The following is a 7,687-nucleotide window of genomic DNA, read 5'->3' as shown; positions in this document are numbered from 1 at the left end:
ACATACCTGGAAAGAAAGAGCCTCAACTAAAGAATTGGTCCTTCAGAATGGCTTGTGGGCACATTTGTGGGTATTCTCTTGATTGCTAATTGATATAGGAGGACCCATCACATTGTACTCTATCCCATCTCTGGGAGGTGGACCTTGGACGTCTAAGAAGGCTGAATAAACCAGTGGGGAGTAAGTCGGTAAGCAGCATGCCTCTATGGTCTCTGCCCAGTCTTCTCCCTGGTTAATTTCTTGTGTTGGTTTCCCTCAATGATAGGCTGTGATCAGGATGTGTAAGCTGAATAAGCCCTTTCCTCCCTGAATTACTTTTGGTTGTGGTGTTTATCTCAGCAACTAGAAGCAAAGTAAAAAACAAAACAAAACAAATAAAACTCAGTACCAGGAGTGAGGAATTGCTGAAAAGGGCCTAACCATTTTGTTTTAAGTACAAAACAACCATGGAAATGGTTGGAACAAAGGACTAGATAAACTAATCAGTGACCAGAGTTTAATGAGCATCTGTTGTAGTTCAGAAGATAGTGCTGAGAGCAATGAAGATTGTGCAAGCCAGGATTGTGACCGTTCAGAAGACAGTGAGGACTCTTCTAGGGTCTGCTGCATACAAAGAATCTGTAGCTCTGGTCTTCTGGAGATGAGGAACCACTTTCTCTTCACCAGCATCACTGAAGTGAAACTTTTGCTTTACTGGGACAATTGATTCTGGTTATCTGGGGCTGAAAACCAATCTGCCATTAACAAAAGACCAGCACCACTGAGTTGATATCTTCTGGTATTACCTCAGGGTCAACATACATAAACTGGGTCCAGGGGATGCCAAGGCTGCATCTCATCTAAGACAACTTTGTGGGTTTAAAATTTATTGTAATTTACAGTGAAGTCAATGTAGAATATTTATTCTCTATCCACCACAAATTAAACAATGTCAGATCAGGTAAGTAACTTAATAAGCACCAAAAATAAAAGATGTGCTAGCTGCCTCTGGCATCAGAAAGTCTATGAGCAACAGAATGTCTTCTGAGGTCAGTGGAGAGCAGCTGCCCCAGCATCTCAGTAAACGGTGCCATGTTTCGATGGTGCCAGAGTAGGTGATGTAAGGATCCTGTGGTTCTTTGGCAAAGAAAACGGTATTTACCCATCTTTGCCAAGTCTTACTTTACACGATTATTTCTTTCTCCCCCTACAGGTCTAGTTGCCCCTGGTGGTCTTTCTCTCCTGCCCTAACCTTTAGGACAGAATTGTTCTAATGCAGTTGCCACACATAACCTCATCAGAGTGTGCCTCTTGTGGAGTAAGTTAGGATTATCCTGTAATATAAACAAACAACAATGGTTTTGCTCATCAACATAGTGATCAATGCCCCTTGGTAAACCTTAATTTATTCTTTTTTTAATTTTTTTTACTATTAATTACACTTTATTCATTTTGTATTTCCCCATAAGCCCCTCCCTTCTCCCCTCCCAATCCCACCCTCCTTCCCCCTTCCTCATGCATGCCCCTCCCCAAGTCCATTGATAGGGAAGGTCCTCTTCTTCTTCCTTCTGATCTTAGTCTATCAGATCTCATCAGGACTGGCTGCATTGTCCTCTACTGTGGCCTGGTAAGGCTGCTCCCCCCTCAGGGGGAGGTGATCAAAGAGCAGGTCAATCAGATTATGTCAGAGGCAGTCCCTCTTCCCATTACTATGTAACCCACTTGGACACTGAACTATCATGTGCTACATCTGTGCAGGGGTTCTAGGTTATCTCCATGAATAGTCCTTGGTTGGAGTATGAGTCTCTGGGAAGTTCCCTGTGTTCAAATTTTCTGGTTCTGTTGCTCTCCTTGTGTGATTCCCGTCCTCTCCAGCTCTTATTATTTCCCACTTCTTATATCTTAAGAATAATTTAAGTAAGAAAAATAGTCCTTTCCACCGCGGGGGCGGGGGAGAGACTCTTCAGTAAAGCCAATAATGATATCATAGCTAAATTCTTCTTTCCTGTACTTGAAAGTCATAGTCAAATCCTCATCCTGTCTAAGACACTCAATGATAGGTGAGCTCCCACCTCCTGGTAGTTTCCTGCTCATGATCTTTCATTAGGAATTATTTTCAGAACCAGGCTCTGGAATCTCAGCAGCGGTGTTCAAACAAGGTTGTGACTCTGTCCCAAAAGAAAAATGATGTTAAAAATTATAGGACACTTAACAGCATTAGAAAGAAAATTTTTAATTTTTATTTTTTATATTAATTAGTTCATTCACTTTGTATCCCAGCTGTAGCGCTCTCCCTGTGCCCTCCCAATTCCACCCTCCCGATCCCATGCCCCTCTGTAAGTCCACTGAGAGGGGAGGTCCTCCTTTCCCTCCATGGGACCCTAACCAATCAGGTATCATCAGGAGTGGCTGCATTGTCTTCTTCAGTGGCCTGGCAAGGCTGCTCCCCCCTCAGGGGGAGATGATCAAAGAGCCAGCCACTGAGTTCATGTCAAAGAGAGTCCCTGTTCCCCTTACTAGGGTACCTCCTTGAATACTGAGTTGCCATGAGCTACATCTGAATTTCTTAATATCAAAACACTTTCTTTTTAAGACTCTAGTAGTTTGGAGTTAAACTTTGTGATTTACTTTCCTCAGACACTGCAAACATTTTATCAACCTATCATTCCGCCTAAAACATAAAATATTTAAGAAGCTGTTAACACAGACTCTCTACTAAATTACTAAATCACCACAGCGAAAAGAGCCAAACACTCCTGAGATCCCTGCCAGATTTACAATTTGCAAAGTCACGCTAAAAGTATTTTGCTTTTCTCTTTCATGAGGGTTCTAAACTGCCATCAAAACTGAGCCTGACGGCTATCAGCTTAAATTGACATTGCCCCTATAGCATATCGTTAATCAAGGCATCACCAAATTTGATAGGACACAAATATGAAGCCCTTTGAGTCACCTCAGAATCCATGTTTCCCATCAATGCCTTCCATATAGTACATCATAAAAAGAAAAAAGCTGTTATCTAGTCAGAACAATTTAAAGGTGCATTATTTAACCTTATAGATGGAATTCACATTGTGGGTCACTGGTGATCATTAGCAAATGGGTATTTTTTTTTACTACAGCTTCAAATGGCATTTTATTTTTTGCTATCATAATAGCTTCTGACTTGAAAATCTCTATAACTGTCCTAGAATAACTCAACAGGCACCCCAAAATCAACATAGCAAAACTAACCTGTATTTCAACACCCCTCAACCTGTTCCCTGTGTGACTTGTCTCCTCTTTTGTCTTTTTCTTCCCAAAATATTTGCTGCCACACGCTGTACAAACTGCTTAGGCTTAGGAGCCGCCACTTATTCTTATTCCACAATCCAACTTATCCTCAAGTCATGTCATCTCCACCTTAAAATCTTGCAGCATTACATTTCACACCCCTGTAGTGCTAGTAGTTTGGACCAATTAACTACAGTCACTGCCATGAACTGCTGCAGCAATTTTTAAGTGGGTTCCCTCGGTCTACTATGTATCTTCTGACCTAAAGCATAAGAGCCAGTGTCTGATTTTTAAAGCAGATACAACATTCTTGCTTAAAAACATCCAAGGGCTTCACATTGAAATTCAATAATACTTGAACTTCTTCCCAAAACCTAGAGAGACCTGTAAATCCAAGTATCTGATCACCCTCAGTGGGTATAACTTCCCTTTTTCTTCTCCGTTGACTTCATCCACCTTTATCCTTTTAGCATTTCAAACATAGTCACTGCTTACACTTAATAGAAAATGTTCTATGGCTTGTTTCCCAAGGACCCTACAAAGGTTATATGTGGTCACTTCTTCCACCTCCTCCTCCGCTCACACTGCTGACTCATTCCTTTGGTAGCACTGTCAACTCTGTAATCACGTAGCTGTTTGCTCACTTACCACTCGGATGGTTTTCTCTTCCATTCAACTATTAAATCCAGGAAGGCAAAAATCCCATCTCCACTACAGCATTTGATCCCTGATCAGTGAAGTAGCTAATAGAGATGCAAAAAAAAAATCAGGTAGATAAATAATTTGCTGATGTCAAAGACTGACTTATTTTTCTTTTAAAACTCAGACTGAAGCCCTTATCAACAATATTAGGAAATGTATCTATATATCATGTTAAGGTCTTTTTTCATGTATTCACTTATGTATTTATTCACTTATGTATTTATTTTAGCCTGATCCCAGCCACCTCCCTCCTTTCCTCCAAGTCCAACCCTCACGTCCTCCTTCTCAAAAAAGCCCAAGGGTTACTAACTCACCCTGGTACTTCAAGCAGCAGCAGGACTAAGTGCTTCAGCAAACTGTTGAAAAGCCCTCATCCAGGCTAGTGGTGAGGTTCCTCAGAAGTATCGCTGACAGCTGTTACCGACACTAAAGCTTGCAGACAGTGCTCTGTCTATATTACATAGAAAAAAGAACAAGGTAGATCACCCAAGTCCTTTAAGGCGGGATGTAGAAAACATATAATTTCATAATAATTGCATTTGTCTCAATCTCCAAACTTAAAATTATTTAGAAGCTGACATATTCTTTATAATCATCTGAAAATCATCATTAAACCAGCATTCTATCCTTCTCAAAAACATGAAGTTCTGAAATCTAACAACTTTCAACCAGTAGTCTAAAGTTAGACTGAGACATATTTCTCATCTTTGACTTTTACCCTATAAGGACAGATAGATATCCAATAGAAATTTTTGCGTTGTGGCTGTTGCAGTACCCATAGACAGTGCACAGTTATTTTGATGGGACTTACAAAGTTTTAACTTCACGGTAGTGTGCAAGGGATACACTTTCTGTAGGAACTACACTTTCAATCTGAATTTTGATTTTAAGAGATGAGTAAAATGTCACCTGATGGTGAGTTATGATTTCTGGCAGTGGCAGTAAGGCCTTGTGGTGCAGCAAGTCACAGCACTCAGTTGGCTGTGCAGTCACAGGGGCAAATACTCATGCTCCAGCATGCTGTCTTGTGATGTTGTGATGATGCTCAGTACGTTAGGTAGACTAATGCATTTTCAATTTGCAATGCTTTAAAGCTAGGGCGTGCTTAACAGGGCATGGCCCCATCAAAACTAGAGGAGCAGCTCTCTATCATGTAAATCCAAAATGAGTCCCGAAGAATATTCTTAGTGTCCCATCCCCAATGCATTTGTAAAATTCCACTACTCATAATTAATCATCAGTTTAAAACGTCATTCAGCGACTTGGCATGATACCAGTTTTGAAGTTCAAGTGAAACAAGTGGATATTGTCATAAATTTTAAATGCATTTACAGTTATGTTGCCAATTATGTTTTGCCATCGCTAATGGGTATCAAACTTCTCAGTTCTCACCTAAGTGTAGTGGATTCCTAAGTTCATAAAGACTCAGCAACAAAAATGAATTTACACATCACGTAGGCACAGGGAACCACACATCTTCATGTCACATTATCCCGCCTGCATCTATTTTTGTCTCACTATTCAAACTGATGACTATTGAACTGTCTCAATTTGCAAAGGAAACAATTTAAGCTACAAAATTTTATGATTTTTTTGCCCCAAAAGTTAAGATAACAATAGATTCAAAGAGATGTTTTTAAGTTCCATTTCAATATTTACCCTGAAACCATACCTGGAGTTTTAGGGCCAAAAAGAAAACTCCATTATTAGACAGACAAAGGAATTTCTTATTCTCAGTAATAAAGGTGTTTTAAGTTTTGTTTCTTTCACTTCATACCTCAGCAACCATTATATACTTTCCCCTCTACCTAGTGACCACATAACAACGTAATACAAACCCACACATGCCCATACACGTGAGGACAAAGTAGTTGATATGAAAAGGTGTAATGCTTCCTGGAAAACTCTGGACATACAGCTCAAGCAAAAAAATAAAATAAAATAAAATATGAAGCTATCTGTCTCAGCTAGCTGGTTAAAGTTAAGAACATAAACTTCCATCAGGAAAACTTCTCTTTGCAGCAGACACCACTATAACAAACAAAGTAATCGAAATGTAGAATTGTAGATCCCAGCATCAACGGATACATCTACAAAACTTGCCCACGCCTAAGGCTCAAGCAGCATTTCAAAAGAGGGTGCAGAAAAATTGTAAGAGGCAGAGGACCAGGTATTTTGCTAGGACATTTTGTCTCCTAGTGATATCAGAAGCTGTGCTCATAGAGTCTCACCAACACAGTTGCCCAAACATGAGCTGAACAAGAACAGTACCAAAGGATGTGCCAAACCGAACAGGAATGTGCATGAGGACTCAACTTTACACAGAAAACTATGGGCAACTGAATCCAGCTGGGAATGGAAGAAGCAGTCTACACTAGGTATTGAGGGTCCCTGAAGGCAAGGGAGAAAAATGATCTATGAAGAGAAAAGAATGAAACAAACTGGTGAGTCTGACATCAGCTCATTTACTTTTGTCATATTTAAGCTTGACATAATTTTCAGTTAACAGCTCAGTCCTGTGAGTACAACAAAATAAAGACAGGTTTACCTTGAAGATCTTCACAAAGTCCACATGTTTTAGTCTGTAAGATGGGTTTGTGTTTTGTTAGAAGCAATGGTGAAGATAGGTCTAGGGTGAATAACCGAGGTATACATCCTGCCTTTGGGAGTCAGGATTCAGCCTAGCCCTAATATAATATGGAAGTCACATAGGCTGTTGAAAAGTATAAATGACAACTTTCACAGGATGAGTTTTATCATTCAGAAGGAATGCTCAAGATTTTAGAGGGAAAAGGTCTGTAATAAATAAAACATGAATTCTGGGAGATTCAGGAAAAGCCTGGCTCATCAGACAGCAAAGGATCACCAGGTTGTAAACTACATCCATTCCAAGCATTCCACAAGGAACAGCTAAGTACCTCACTCCACTGAAGAGATCAGCTGTGTGTTTAGCTTGTCCTGGCTTCTCAGGTACATTGCCCTTACACCAAGGGAAAAGACAATTGTTTATTCAGTGCCAAGTGGCCAGCCTTAAAAACACGTATAAAGTAGCATTATACAGACTAGACACATTATATTTAGGAATATATGTATTCCTAAATGCATATATATATATATATATATATATATATATATTACATATATATATATGTATATATATATATATATATACACACACATGCAATAACAATCAGTCAGAGAAGAAGCCATGAATTTGAAGGAGAGCAGGGAAGGGTATATGGTAGGGATTTGAGGGAGAAAAGGGAAAGGAAATATGTTGTAATTATTAAAACTTCAAAATTAAGTTTTTAAAAGAATATGAAATGTTGCTAATGGTCAGAGTTTGTACAGTGTATTTTCAGTTCTTTACCCCTTATTCAAGAAGGAAATAACAATTCATGCAGATTGCAAAATATGGAGCAAGTGTTTTCAAAGCAAGGGGAGAGGACTGATCAGAATACATCACTAAGATTGAAAACCAGCCACACCAGTGAAGATAATCTATGGGGCCTAAAGGAATGAGGGGTTGGCTACTTTGAAAAAAATAGTCTTAGTGGTTCTCTATTTAAGGCAACACAGTAGGTCATTTTCTATTTTTCTCTACTGCACATGTCCCTCCCCATAATATGTCTAATTTTAAATATATGTTGGCCAATTATGCATGGAAATCAAGATAAAAAAAATAAAGGGGATTCTCTATAAAAGTTTGCTCGACATGAATGATCAAAATGCT

General features: G+C 39.3%; 1 pseudogene; it reads left to right on the top strand.

Moving 5' to 3' along the window:
- The first annotated feature begins 1,071 nt into the window (after positions 1-1,071).
- Positions 1,072-7,687, top strand: part of LOC129684632 (microtubule-associated proteins 1A/1B light chain 3 beta 2-like) — a 32,160-nt pseudogene continuing 25,544 nt past the window's right edge.

This window comes from Psammomys obesus, unplaced genomic scaffold (assembly GCF_907164565.1).
Source record: "Psammomys obesus unplaced genomic scaffold, mPsaObe1.curated_primary_1811, whole genome shotgun sequence".
NCBI classification, from domain to species: Eukaryota; Metazoa; Chordata; class Mammalia; order Rodentia; family Muridae; genus Psammomys; species Psammomys obesus.
The sequence above is the reverse complement of the archived record's forward strand: the minus strand, read 5'-3'. Positions and strand labels throughout refer to the sequence as shown.